The 15,031-nt window shown below is 42.3% G+C and overlaps 1 long non-coding RNA gene across 1 annotated transcript; it reads left to right on the forward strand.

Moving 5' to 3' along the window:
• Positions 1–4,369: 4,369 nt before the first annotated feature.
• On the forward strand, positions 4,370–5,201 carry LOC137475620 (uncharacterized). Its single transcript, XR_010999994.1, has 2 exons — positions 4,370–4,681; positions 5,044–5,201. It is a non-coding gene; the product is annotated as an uncharacterized lncRNA (long non-coding RNA).
• The last annotated feature ends 9,830 nt before the right edge of the window (positions 5,202–15,031 follow it).

Consider the following 15,031-nt stretch of genomic DNA (forward strand, 5'->3'; position numbering starts at 1 on the left):
TTGACCAGAGGTCAGACTCTACTCTAAGGTATACCAATGCAAATCAGAAGATTTTTTTTTCTCCAAAACTGAATGTAGTTACTTTAGTTTTAGATGGTATAACTTTTAAGATTATTTTCAGGAAGGAAGTGGTCCATATATAAATTGCTATTCTCATCAATTTGCACTTTTGTTTTTCACTGAATTATCCTTTGCTGGTGAAGTTTAGGCATTCAGACAGACATTTGTTAGCTCCACAAAGGGAAAGTGTAAAATACAGTGAAGACTCCCTATAATTTTCTTTAACCTCAAGCCGAGTTACTACCAGCATGACCCTGAAAGTAGTATTACTTCCTGAATACACACCCTTGATGAACAATAAATTTTTCTTTCTTGACAGGTTTATTGTTTTGTTGAGGAATTGCTTGAAAGGTATGTCATTGTATATAGTGAAGGTGTAATTGGGATACAGCAGCCTATTCCTTTAATATGCTAGGCAATAATTTCATGTCACCTTTTTGTACACAGGGATTTCATTCTGTTAAACTGATTGATAACTTTATCAGGATTCATTTGCTGGCATTTGTTTAAAGCAGTGTCTTGCTGAGGGGAGAAGTATAAAACTTTAGTCCTTTGCCAAGAGGGCAGAATCTATGTGAGAGAAGATGACAGCAAAGCAGAGTGTGCTGCATGGGGAGGTCTGCAGGGCATTCAGACCAAGAAGTTGTCCAGTCTCTCTTTCCATCCTAGACAGACACAATTAAACTCACCATTTGCCTTCCCTTTCAGACATTTATGTAAATTGTCCTTAACAATCCTGGTCATCTCTTGTGGTCTGAATCTACAGGTACACAAACCTCTCTCTTACACCTCTTTCCACTGCCATTGGGGAAGCCCAAAGAGGCAAATATGTACTTTTGAAAATTGCACCCCATCATGATTGAGCAGTGCCTCACCATCCATGAAAAAGAATTTGTCCCTAAGTTCTGAAAAATATTTATCATTGTCTTCTCAAAAGCATCTGCTGCTGTTTTGACAATCATCTAAATTGGATTGTGCTAAGGAAAAGCTGACCTTCTCCTTTCTCCAGTGAGGTCTTCTATTGGAATTTGATAAATAAAATCAGTCAAAACCCCTTTAAATTTCCTCCTAGAATATTTCACTAGACAGAAGCCAAAGTGAGGAATATTAGGCTAAATTCTCTCTTGACATAAATCCATTGATCCTAAATTAATCTACCTTTTGGAACAACCTGATTGTGGCATCAGGTGAAGTATCCTTTTAGCACAGCACCCAGGACATAAACGAAGTTACATCAGTAGAGAATTTGTTTTGCTATTGCTGCAGTCAGAGAACTCTGATTTTAATATCACATCAATAAATATTCCATGCAATGCTTCATGACGAGATTTGAGCAATAAAACTTACCTGTGTTTCCTTACAATTTTAATTTACAAAATTGATCCAGACAGAAAACAAGAATGATTTTCTTTCAGAACCAAGGGTGTTCCTGTGAAGTTTTGGAGAAAATCTATTAAGCTATGTTTGAATCTCACTTCATTAAACATTTAGGCTGACTCGCTGTTTTGATATTTGTTATAAAGGCTTTTGTGTCTTGCTGAAAAACTTGTTGCACTGTTGCTCTCAGTCAGAATTTCCAGAGAGCTACAATGTTTTGGAAAGCAGAGTGCTAGTTATGTGTGAAGAAGGAGGCATAAAGGAAAACACTCAAGTAATTATATCTGCCTGAATATTTATTTTTGCCTAATGTTATTTTGAGGAACCCAAAGCACAAGCCTGCAATGTGAGGGATCCCAGCCATTATCAAACCTAAATTCCTCTGGATGAAGCAAGACAAACTCTTGCCTCATATTGTCTGTCCTGTCCCTATATTTCTGTGTAAGGTCTTCCTATTGCAGTGCAGTTTTCATGCACATTAGTCACCCTGAGCAGTCTGCACAAAGTTGATCCTGACCTGCACCGTGCCACCACTTGCCAGCAGGCTTCACTGCTAATCTACCATGGGAGATGCTGAGATGCTTCATTTGCCACCAGGTGGGATGCATGGAGGGGCTGTGTTGTCCCACTTTTCATGCTGCTGTCCAGAACATTGCAATCATGCTTTAAAATGGATGAGTGGAAAAAGGCAGCCTCGCATGCCGTGCACACATTCTGCCTCATTTAGCACCTACATACAAAAAAAAAAAAAAAAAAAAAAATTAATAGAGCTGCCAAACCAATTACATTAGATTAAATTAGATTAGTGAGCCAAAAAATTAAGACATCATGGCAGACAGGTCTAGGATTGTTGTGGCAAAAGGCAGTATGGGATACCCAGCTCTAGAAAAAAAATTCATTTACTCAGTAAGCTACCACTGTAATAAAAATATTTTAAAAATGTCAAATGGAACTAAAACATATTAGACATATGGTGCATTAGCCAAAATTTTAAACATTTGCCTTGAGCTCCATAAATATAAAATGATGGAATGTGTTTAGCAGGCGATACAGATTATATTTATCTGCATTAAACTGCACATGTTCATTGTAATGCAGGCCAGTTATAAATGCAATACAGACCGCATCTCCCTAATCTCATCTAATGATGATATCTATGCTTTTCTCTTACTTTGAAAAGTGTTGGTCATTTCTATCTCTGGATATTATTTCTGTTGACTGAAAATACTTAACATTAGTGATCAACACTCCCCCAACACCCAAACCGATCAATGTTTTGATTACTCTAATTAGGGTACTGGACTGGGTGTCAGAAGGAACATACACTACACTTACAATCAATAATCTTGGAAAATCACTGCTATTCTCTGGGTTTAGGTCCTGCACCAGATTGCAGAGATAAAACAGAAGAAGCCTTCTCTGTCAATCCCTACCTGGTTTATACAGATGAATTGGGAGTTGTAGGGTTCTTGGACACTTCTGGCAATGACTGTAGAAAACACAGTGACTGTAGAAAACACGCATGCAGTGGGTGTTCTCAGATAAGATAGCCAGCCCTCCCAGGATGTGCAACGCCTACAGGAGTTTCAGAAATATCCTCCAATTGTCTGAATAGGAAACAATGGGAGAGAAAACCAAGCTCCCTATTGTTATGAGAAAATCTGTGAAGAAAAGAGTCAACCTTTTCTGTAGTACAAGAATTGCAATCCTTCTAAAAACTGTATTATTTAAAAAGCACCAACCCAGTAAATTTTCTGGGCTTTGAAAGTAGATGTCTTGATAATCCTTGCTTTAATTGACCGTGAAAGTTTCTCAGCAAATGGAAGGCTTCAAAGCAAATGGGGGCTTTACAAATTGTATGCTTGAGATGGTATTTTGGGCAGGTTAGGATTCCTGCATCCTATTATTGAAGCCTGTGGCCAGGCAAACAGTTCTATTCGGTGGAAAATGACAGGGGCTCTAAGTCAAAGGGGAAAAATGGTGACTGTTGTGATACCAGTTAGAAAGGGGGGGAACTGGCTGCAGAGAGGGAAGAGGATCTGAGCTCACCTGTGGTTAAATAGTGGTTGCAGTATATACAAATCATCTGTGGGTGCTGCAGTAATATTTGAGGAAGGCCATGGAGAAAAGTATGGTAATAATTGATGGTCTGGGTCAGAAAAACTGTTAAGCCTTGTTTTAAAATCAGGCAGCATCGGAAAGCTGGTGACACTGTGTGGCAGTGATGGATTAACCCTTTGCTTTACTGGTGACTGAATACAATGCTTCCTCTCAAGCTGTTTGCGCAGGGACAAGAAGTAGAAATCTTGTCACATTGGGATAGCTATGTTGGGGGTACAAGCTCTGAGCAGGCACAGCACAGCCCCAGATGGAGCTGCTGGGGGGCTTTGGGACCCTTTGTGCCTGTTTCAGCACAGCTCTTCTCCTCCTCCTCCTCTTCCTCCACCTCCTCCCTCTCTCTGCTCTCCTCTAGAGTTTAAATACAGATGCTTTTCTCTGTTGTCAGGACTGCCAGAGGGGAGTTTAGGGTTTTGTTACCAGTTTCCCTTTATTTTTGGGCTTGCTAGGAAAGATCAGAGGAGGAGCTTTTCCTTCCCATTTATCTCGCACCATAACTCTCAACACCATATGGGGGATCTGCCGGCTCCAAAGAGCATATGCAGGTACACTGCTCTGGCACACACACGAGCTTCATGAGAGATGGCTTAATTCAACACGACTTCCAAACCAGAGGAGAACGCAGCACGCTCCAGACAAGTCCAACATGGCTGGCAGCCATTCTGGTAGGCCATGCTCTCCAGCTGCGCTCCCAGGCGTGTCGTGGCTGGGGACCTGCTGGTTCCCTGGCCAGCAGGGATGGCTGCTGCGCGGCAGCGGCACAGCCCGGGAGCCAGCCGGCCTCTCCCGCAGCTCTGCGGCTGCCGGCGCCGGCTGAGCCACAGCTGGGCCTGTCCCTGGGGCACTTGGAGAGATGCCTTCCTCCAGATGCCCACAACGGGGATGGGAGGCGAAGACCAAGCCCAGTGAGCTCCTGGCTGCTGGACACGTGGCTTGTTCCAGCTGACAGAACCATGCCCAAAGCAATCACTCACCTGCCTGAAGCAGAGGAGCCCCATATGTAACGGGACGGTTTGGACTCCAGTTGCTTCAGCAGGTTTCCGTCTCACACTAAGAGGTGTTCAACAGTATCAAAACTGACATTTTTCTACATTTGTATGTAGTTCAGACAAGGACAACCCAAAAAGTAAGTGCAAAAGCAAGCTGACAGTTACTGGCTCAGGTTACCTTCAAGAGAGCTGGAGGGAAAGGATAGGGATATGTTTGGTGGAGGGAAATGGGAATCTCCAGAGTCAGTATGTCAGATTAAACTATTGTCTTCCTCTTTAAATCAAGTATCGCCAGGAGCTGAGCCTGGGCTTGCTTCTTCAGGTGGACTCCGTGAGTCATGACAGCTCTGGACACATATGGTGGCATATTGACAGTGGGTGGCCAGCTGAGGAAAGTCACTAGCAATGGTTAGTGGAATACAAAAGGACAGCTCAAACTCTTACGAACATTTTCTTCAGTCTTTTCTCCCCTATTTTTCCTTCTCATGTAATTTTTCAGGCATTTGGATCAAAGCAGACGTGGACAATGACCAATCAACGTGCAAGAGCTTTGACTGTGCAGGAAGAGGCTACTACCCAGAGGAACTTAGTAGCCCTGCCTACCATGATTTTAAATTTAAATATTTACCATGACATTAAATTGCCAGTTTGGATTTCTTTCATCTCTAATCACCAATTTGTATCCTGAGATTGCAAAGCAGGTGCAGAGGGGGATAAATGTTGCTTGCTGATAAGGGCATGGCACAAGACTTGTGGCACAAAAGGGCGATAAACTCCTGAGTTTATGTGGAAGGTAGAGGTTTATTTAGCTCTTGAGCATAAATCTCTCTAGTGAATTTCAGAATCTCCCTGACATAGGAATACTGAGCCTAAGGCATATTACCATCTTAATATGGAGCTTCTGCAAGAAGTATTTCTGTGTGAGTTGGACTTGTTAGTCCAGATGATTGTAGTTTCTTTTCCAAAGAGCACAACTGCACTAGAGAAACCAATATAATTTAGAAAGAGACCACTAGAAGCCAGTTCTGTGAAAGGAATGAGTTTTATGTGACCATACTAAATTTGAGTGTGACAGATATACTGAAGGGAAACTGCTTTAAAATAACACATGTGCCTCAGAAGTTGTGGCTATCTGCCCATCCTTTCCTGCCTGCACTAACTTACCCAGATGTATGTGTGCCTCCTTGCTTGGAAAATAATTTCTAACTCCCCTGCCTTTACGACCGACTGGCCCAAGTTCAAAGTCTTGGTAGTATCACATTTCTGTCTGCATGCCTCAGTGTTCATGGCAAAAGTAATCATGGCAACTAGTGTCAAGTAAGTACCTTGGTGTCTGGATGGATGGATGGATGGATGGATGGATGGATGGATGGAAGGAAGGAAGAACACTGCTGGAGATTAGTTTCTCTGTATTAACACTAAAATCCATAAGAAGGTGAGGTCAAATTGTCCTTACTTCTTACTATGAGACTATAACAACAGACATTATGTCTTATATAGACCGGAGGCAGGCACTGATTTTAACCCTTTTCTGGTCAAGTTGTGTGCACAGCAGCTGGTATGTGATATTGGGCAATGGGGCAGATGGCACTTACTATACCCAATGGCTGCTGTCCAACAAACACATTTTTCCATTAAATACGGAAGAGCAGCATCTTTTTTGTGAATATGGACCTTATTTTAATGGTGTTTTTATTCCCTCACAGCTGTGAGGCAGCCACATCTCAGGTGGTTCCTTGGCCTTACCCTTGAGATGTTTCAGAAGTTGAAGCAAGACCATGATGCAGAACACCACTTGCTGTGGCAGCTGTAACACTTGCAGCATGGACAAAACACACTCTGCTTGCCTAGGAGCTTGTAGACTGAACTCAAAATCTGAGATGACAGTACCAGAGAGATGGCTTTTCTTCTTGAGGCACAGTTGCCATTTTTTTGTAATACTTAACCAGAAACATAGTGGTTTAGGGTTTTTCACTTGTTGACTGCCATAAGCAGCTCACAGGACAAGAGTAAATTTATAAATGGATTTCTCTAATCAAACATTAAGAAATCTGTGGCCCTCACTAGGCTCTGGGGCTGTTGTAGATGCAAACAATTTTTATTTATTTCTGTTCAGATTTTACAGTGTGCAGAGGTACAGTGGCAGCTCTGGTTTATTACAGAATAGTGCATCTTCAAACAGGTTCACCTTCCACCTTATCAGAATTCCTTGTTCCTATTTCTTCTTTAAAAATAGAGAACATTTTCGGAGGGTAACAAATCAGGAAATATATGTTTTGCTGCTGTCTTTAATGTGAAGCTAGTGTGTGATGGTAAAACAGGTAGATAAGGCCAAAATGTGAAAATTGAAATAAGCAAGATAAATGAACCCAAATCAGACAGAGATGATTTCTAGCAGTGATCATTTTGAAAATATTGGTCTTATGTCTATGAAGGTAAAGGTGTCTCTGTTTCCACAACAGAAAAGCTAAGATGAAAGGGCTTGCCTGTATTTACAGGGATGATGCTGGATTTCTGCACCTAAAACTAAACACCCCCACCCCCCACAAAGAAAAAAAAACCAACAAAACCAAACCAAACCAAACTAAAAACAAAAACCAAAAAACCAAAAAACAAAAAAATCTGCTTGCTTGTTATGATAGAAATGACACTACGGCAAGAAAAACCAGGATAGAAATGCTACTGCTATAGTAAAAAAGTCCAGTTAAAGAACACAGTATACTTGTGAAACACACACTTCTCTTCATAGGAGAAATGGTAATTAGAGAAGCCCCCTTTTCCAAAGGTGTGGGGATTTTGAGACACTCTGACTATGTAATAAAAATAATTTATCGAGATGCATCACAGTGTCTTTTTTATATCATAGTATGTCACTGTATTTCTAGCTTGGGTCTTTGGAGCTTTTGACACATCATCCTTGATATGCATAAGTTTATTGCTTCTTTTGTTATGTCAGTGGTCATGAATTCCTAACTCCTTTGAAGTAGGTTTTTTAAAAGAGTGAGTGGAAAAAAGCATTCTCAGTAAACATCTGTTAAGATCGAGAGACACAAGAAAGGAAACTTTGCTGTCACAGTAGCCTTCTTTGTTCAGCATAATCTAACTAGTCATCTCCTGTACTTGGAGCTATCTTGTCAGCTAGGTATTGTTTCTCTTCTGCTGAGCAAAATCAGACTGACTTTTGTGTTACTAATTCCCTGAAGAAACCAGACCAGTTACACTTCTGAAGCATTTCTCAAAGTATTGCCATCTTGGATCACATTCTGTGCCAGACCGGGGATTTCCATTTCTTATCTGGGTCCTCAGCGTACAGCCCCTGCACCCCCTTTGTACCCCCCTCCACATGATGTGGACACCATAAAGATTTTCTCTCCATGCACAACATATAAAACAAGGGCTTTTTTTTCCTCAGTGGCCTGTCCCTAGCTCCCAGCCAGCATTTGCCTGGAGGAAAGCCAGCTGTGTCTGAAATCACTGAGAGAAGAACGGTGCTATCAAAAGACTGCCAAATAATGCGGGAGGGAGCTGAAAGAGATGCTCTGAGATAATATTTCAAGTCAGTCCAAGCTGTCTGCTACATTTTCTTTTGGATCAGCCTGCAAGCCAGGGAAGGTTCAATCAGATTTCAGGATATAGAACCTTATTTCTGAGTGGTTTTCCCTCCCTGCCTTATAATACTGTAGTCTTCAGGTGGCCCTTCTTGACTGGTCAAGATAGGACTTAGAGGTCAGCATTGAGTGCTCTGCAGGTTGCTTCAGAAGTGAGGCAAATTGCTCAGTCTCCTTTATCACTCCTTTCTGCTAAAACTGTTAATGCTCTTCATAAGCAAACCGTGGCAGTGCATGAACTATTAACCTTAATCCATTTGACATTCTCCCTTCCATGTTTTAATTATATTTACAGCTTTCAAGGAGGTTCTTGGCCTTTCTCTTTTTATCCTGGGCTTTTCTCAGTGGACCCCAGCTTTACTTCACCTTCTCCTGTATGCACTTAGTAAGTGTGCAATGTACCTTTCTTGTCGCCACAAGGTTTGGTTTTTTTTGAAATGAAATATAGGAACATTTCTATATTCTTATTTCCAGGGCATTTATTTACTAGAGATTTTCTGAACCCTTTACAAGAAATCACAATAAGTCAGGTAAAAAAAGGGGGGAAAAGTCTAATTGATGCTGAAGGCTGTCCAACAGAAAAGGCTCTTTCACAGTTGGCAGCTTGACATTGATTCTCCCTTGATCTCTGTAACCTTCTCCTCGCAGCATGGTTGCTGTAGTCCCAAGTAGAGGCATACATATTATATATTGGTGTATATTGTATATTTTTTCACGTAAGTGCTGGCTCAATATAAAAAAAAAAATCTGGTTTAGACTGTAGAAAAGTAGCTCACAGCACAGTTCTGAAAGAAAAGATTAGCATCTCCATGGAGCTGATGGTCTTTGTCAGGAGGCAGTGATTCACAGCTACCAGAGCAGCTCTCTTCTGTCAATACAGAAGAAAAAGTCCCATGCATACCAGTGTGGCAGGCCTCAGCTGTCATTCTAGTTCTTAGAGGTCAAAATCCAAAGCAACTCAATCCAACTTGAGCCATTCTGTGGCTGTGACAGAGTGCAGTTGGTTGTACCACTGCAGGTGCTTTTGGTACCTCTTTCTCTGTGACTGACCCTGTGAAAGTGATGGGTCCCTGGAAACTCAGAGCCCCATATGGCAACTTCATGTGGCTGTCCTGGGTACTCGAAAGCATCACAAAAGATAGTATATGGTTTTTTGCCATAATTATCTCTTTCATAGAACCCAAACCAGATCATGTCTGTATTCCCACAACACATCTGTTGTGTTGTGACCTTTCTGTAACTATAGGGTGTCTGCAGTCTGTCATAACTGAAAAGTCCAGGTACCTCTCAGTCCATTATATAATGTCACTTATGTAGTGTGAGTGAGCAGAGTGAGTGCCATAATGTGGAGGGATTAAAGTCCAGCATGAAGAAAATTGAAAAAAAAAGAAACTCAAACTCATTTCCAATCAAGTGTCCAACTTTGTTTCTTACTCTGATGATGATCTTTTGTTGGTGATTAATGGAAGATGCTGAAATGACCAATAGCTGGATAAAATGACAAATGGTCAAACCAAAGACTTATGCAGTTTGGTACTTGTGTGTGTAAAAAGAGTGAAAGTGTTTGTATAATGGAGGCTAAGAATGAGATAAACATATGTGATACTGGCAACAGCTTTCAATCATTTTCAGCTCAGAGGCCTTCTGTACCAGAAATTATTGTTACTTCCTCTCCCACTAACATGTTGGGTTTTCTGTGAAACTGTGCAACAAAATTTCATACACAAACCCTTTGGTAAACAGCAATCCCTTATTGGCTGATCTCCTTTATTCACATCTTTGGCAGCTCCTTCAAAGGCCTATCATAGATTTCTTAGGCAAGATTTATAATAGCTTCACTGACTTCCAAAAATACATCATATATATTCAGGCATCCCCTATTCCTCTTTTTACTACAATTCCTAATTTGTCTGTAGTTGTGTCTGTTTTAGACATCAGTATCTCCCTTGATCTCCTGTACAGAAAGGGACATTACAGTTTCTCAGTTCCAAAGTGGTTTTAAGGGAGAAGTTAAGGTTTCACAGCAGACTATTCAAGAAATTCAGATTTTTAATTTGCATAGGTTCATCTTACTAGTATTTCAATGCCTTGCACTGATGTCTTAAGTGATTGTGATTAGTATCTATGATGAGTATAAGTGATGGTTACTCTTCACCCCTGCATTGGAGTGAACTGTGTTCCCTGGAATGTTTTATTTTGGTACAGCTTTATCAGTTTTGGTTTTGCTTGTTTTCTTGGAAAAATGCATATGTTATTCTGTATTTATTTTAGAGAAGGTAAGGTTAGAGAGACTAAATAAATATTCTGTATTTATTTTAGAGAGAGACAAGGTTAGGTTGAGGGAGCTCATTCCACAGTTGCAGGCTGACCAGTTCTGCTTCCACAGATAAGCTATGCCCTGGTTTTAGAGAGGTTCAGTTGCAGCACAAGAGCAAAATTACCAAGTGCAGGTTTTATTGAGGACTTTAAGCAGTATTTAAGATACTTTGGGCTCAAGATGAGAATTATTTGAATGACTGATCACATTGTGAACTCCCTTTTTGTTGTGTTTGAAAAGACAATACGAGATCTGAAGGAAAAATCTGATTTTTCAGGGTCAGGTCTATCATATGAAGTGCTGTGTGAATCTCTGGTGTACAACCTAAGTGTCTTACACCAGATGTATCACAGAATCACTATCACTAGCTTGGAAGAGACCTTCAAGATCATTGAGTCCAACCCATGCCCTAACACCCCAGCTGAACCATGGCATCGAGTGCCACATCCAGTCTTGTTTTACACACATCCAGAGACGGTGACTCCACCACCTCCCCGGACAGACCATTCCAGTACTTTATCACTCTTTCAGTGAAAAAAACTTCTTCCTAATATCCAACCTAAACTTCCCTTGGCACAGCTTAAGACTGTGTCCTCTGGTTCTGTCAGCTGCTGCCTGGAGAAAGAGACCAACCCCCACCTGACTACAACCACCTTTCAGGGAGTTGTAGAGAGTGGTAAGGTCACCTCCGAGTCTCCTTTTCTCCAGGCTAAACAAGCCCAGGTCCCTCAGTTGTTCCTCACAGGGTTTGTGTTCCAAGCCCCTCACCAGCCTCGTTGCCCTCCTCTGAACGTGCTCAAGCATCTCAATGTCCTTCCTAAACTGAGGGGCCCAGAACTGGACACAGCACTCAAGGTGCAGCCTCTCCAGTGCAGAGTACAGGGGGAGAATGACCTCCCTGCTCCTGCTGGCCACACTATTCCTGATACAGGCCAGGATTCCATTGGCCTTCTTGGCCACCAGGGCACACTGCTGGCTCATGTTCAGTTGGCTGTCGACCAGTACTCCCAGGTCCCTTTCCACCTGGGCACTGTCCAGCCACACTGTCCCCAGCCTATAACATTGCAGGGGGTTTTTGTAGCCAAAATGCAGGACTCAGCACTTGGACTTATTAAACTTCATCTTGTTAGACTCTGCCCATCCATCCAACCGTTCCAGGTCTCTCGGCAGAGCCCTCCCTACCTTCCAACAGATCGACACACGCTCCCAGCTTAGTGTCATCTGCAAATTTACCAATGAAAGACTCAATACTCTCATCATGTGGTCAATAAAAATGTTGAACAGAACTGGGCCCAGCACAGACCCCTGAGGGACACCACTGGTGACTGTCCCTAGCTGGATGCAGCACCTCTCACCACCCCTCTCCAGGCCTGGCCATCCAGCCAGTTCCTAACCCAGCAGAGAGTGCTCCTGTCCAAGCCATGTACTGCCAGCTTTCCCAGGAGTGTGCTGTGGGAGACAGTGTCAAAGGCCTTGCTGAAGTCCAAATAGACAACATCCACAGCCCTTCCTGCATCCACCAGGCTGGTCACTTGGTCATAAAAGGAGATCAGGTTGTTCAAACATGACCTACCCCTCCTAAACCCGAGCTGGCTGGGTCTGATATCCTGGCCATCCTGTAAGGGCCATGTGATGACACTCAATATAAACCGTTCCATAACCTTACCGGGTACTGAGGTCAGGCTAACTGGCCTATAGTTACCAGGATCCTCCTTCCCACACTTTTTGTGAATGGGTGTCACATTGGCCAGCTTTCACTCCTCTGGAACCTCACCAGTGAGCCAGGACTGTTTGTAAATGATGGAGAGTGGCTTCACAAGTTCATCTGCCAGCTCCCTCATCACCCTGGGATGGATCCCATCTGGTCCCATAGATTTAACTAGATCACACTAATGATAAGGAGTGAACAGCTGAAGTCAGTCACAGATAGGCTTGAAACACATTCCAGCTAACTGCAGGATCCATGTGGAAGTCCTCATGCAACAAATTAGTATTGACAGGGAATGACTACTCCACCAGCAAAGACCAATAGGAATGTCCCAGGGGAGGTAGGTTTGGGCTCCAAACTTCTGAGTCCAGTGACACACCAGGTTCTCTCCTCACATGGATCCTGCCTGTGGTTTCAAGTTCACAGAACATGGATTGGCTGAGAAATTAATGCTGCGAAGAAATTCAGCAGAGGGAGCTTTCTCATTAATATTAATCTGTGTTCTGGTGTGTCATGGGATAGCTGAACAACTGCATTCCTGGTGTTAAGGAACTGCCTTTATGTTCATGCTAGCACTCTCTGGGATGCTCTGAGCAGCCACCAAAAGGGCTTTTTCAAAATAGCGGGAAGTCTTTTTGAATTGAAGGGGTTGAGACTGATGCTTTCTAGCCCTGCTAGTTCAGGTGCCTCTGCTGTGGTCATTTAAATGCTCTCAGGCTGAAGCTGAGCAACAGAAAGCAATAAAAACCAACAAGTACTCACTAGAAATTTGGTATGAAGGAGGGCATGTCAGCTTGCTGATGCACTCCTAGATTTTTTCAGGCATGCATCCAGTATTAAACTCAGACTCTTAATTTTCTTTAGGCTATGATTTCATGTGTCTCAGTTTATTCATAGGTACCCAAAAAGTTTAAAAGTCTCATACAATCCAGAAACTTCCTAATGGCCCAGACAGCTCCATAAAGCAAGTAAGCACTGGTAAAGTAATAGCAACCATAATAGCTTCAGATCACTTCCTAGAGATTTATGCCCTCCCTTAAGAGCACAGAGACAAGCAGAGGTGACTGGGTCACCCCTGCTGTGGGATGCACCCAGGGGCAGCCCACATCAGGCCCTTCTGCAACCTACAGAGCCCCTCCAAGGTATTGATCTTTACTCCCAACTGAGCCAGTTATAAGGGGGCTGTGCAGTTTAATATGAGGTATAAGAGATAAACCAGGTTTTAGTTCCTTCCAGTCACTGGAACAGTGCAGCCACTGTTGTGCTACTGACAGCATTCCCCCAGGCTCCTTGGCCTGGTTACAGCTTGGGTAGCTGCAATCTGCCTACTTTCAGTCTCCCCAGAGATCCTGTTGGCAGCATTATTCTTTTTCCACTTCTTGTCCTAATTTAGTTGGGTTATCTTGCTGTGCACTGTTAAATGCTACCGCAATCCATATCAGAGGTGGCTACATGTCAAGTTTGGGTAAAGCAATTTCTCATTAGGGGAACCTTGTCTTCCAGGCTTTGCTCCTCTAAATAATCCAGAGGTGTGTAATTAGACTTCCAGAGGTCCAGAGGTACTACTGGGCAATGCACTCAGAAGAATAACATCAGTCAAGTGGCCTAGAGTTTTATGCACATCTACACAAAATCATGGCAGGAAATGTGAAGTCTTTGTTTACATTTTCTGTTTCAAACCAATTAGAAAATAAACATAACATTGGGGGAAAAAGTGAGAAATCTGAAGGGATTTATCTTGCTTGCTCTGAAACCATTAAAAGCTTGAGGCTTTGAATATTCCTGTATACTGAACAATGATATCCACAGCCTTTCAGCTCAATTTGGGTTCAGTGGAAGCCAGAATTAAAAATGCAGCCCACTGGGCTTGTGTGTAAATGAATTTAAATCAGTAGAGCAAAGATTCCACTGTTTTAGGAATTTTGCACAGATCTAAAAATTTATGAAGACGCTGGTAAAGAACTTGGAGAAAACATTTTTTAAATAAGGGCAAAATACTTGTATGTCTCTTTTACTAGTAGACATCCACTTTTCTTCCCTACTCAAGTCTCTGGGGTAAGCAGCTCATTAGTGTTCCATGGTGAGAGGTGCCCATCTGAAGGCAAGACAGAGAAGGTGCATTATCCCTGGGGCTACCTTTTGCTCTGCTCTGATTGGGGAGCAGGCTTTTATTCATCAGTTGACAGGATGGAGTGCAGGCACCCTGTCTAAGTAAATAATGGGAAAGGCATCTAAATTTCCTGCATGTGATGGAAAATATAACCTTGATCTTTCATTCTTGAGCAACAAGGCACAGCAGCTGTGAGTTTCACCCAACAGGAACTTTAGACAATACATATGCACATATTTAAAAATTGCACAACTTTTAGGTAAGTTATGCATGCATTTGTTTTCAGATGCAGTCAATATCTACACTGGCAAGAGACTTTTAGGTTCTGATATATGGCTCTGATGGCTGCCTTTGTAGGGAAAAATGCATCCTTAAACACTGCACTGTCAAAGTAATATCCACAAATCGTTCAGTGCCCATCACTGGCAGATAGTAAATATTTTATACCTTACTGAAAAATAATATTTCTTCTCTCAAGTATTGCTCATGTGTTCCCTTTGGGCAACTCTCAGAATAGCCTTCTGGGACTAATAAAAACTAATAGTTCCCTTTATGCTTTAAAAGCTTTCGTCACATGGGCAACCCAAAGCACTTCCACAGCAGCAATCCTAGTCACTTACTTTGAAAAACAAATATGCATTGAGGGGAGCATAGGGAAAGTAAAACTTCTTTCCTCTGTTCTAGCATGAAGATGTCACCTATGATGTGTGCAGGACTGCCACTAGCATGGATGGTCTCTCTGCA

The sequence above is a fragment of the Anomalospiza imberbis genome, chromosome 1 (genome assembly GCF_031753505.1).
Source record: "Anomalospiza imberbis isolate Cuckoo-Finch-1a 21T00152 chromosome 1, ASM3175350v1, whole genome shotgun sequence".
NCBI lineage: Eukaryota > Metazoa > Chordata > Aves > Passeriformes > Viduidae > Anomalospiza > Anomalospiza imberbis.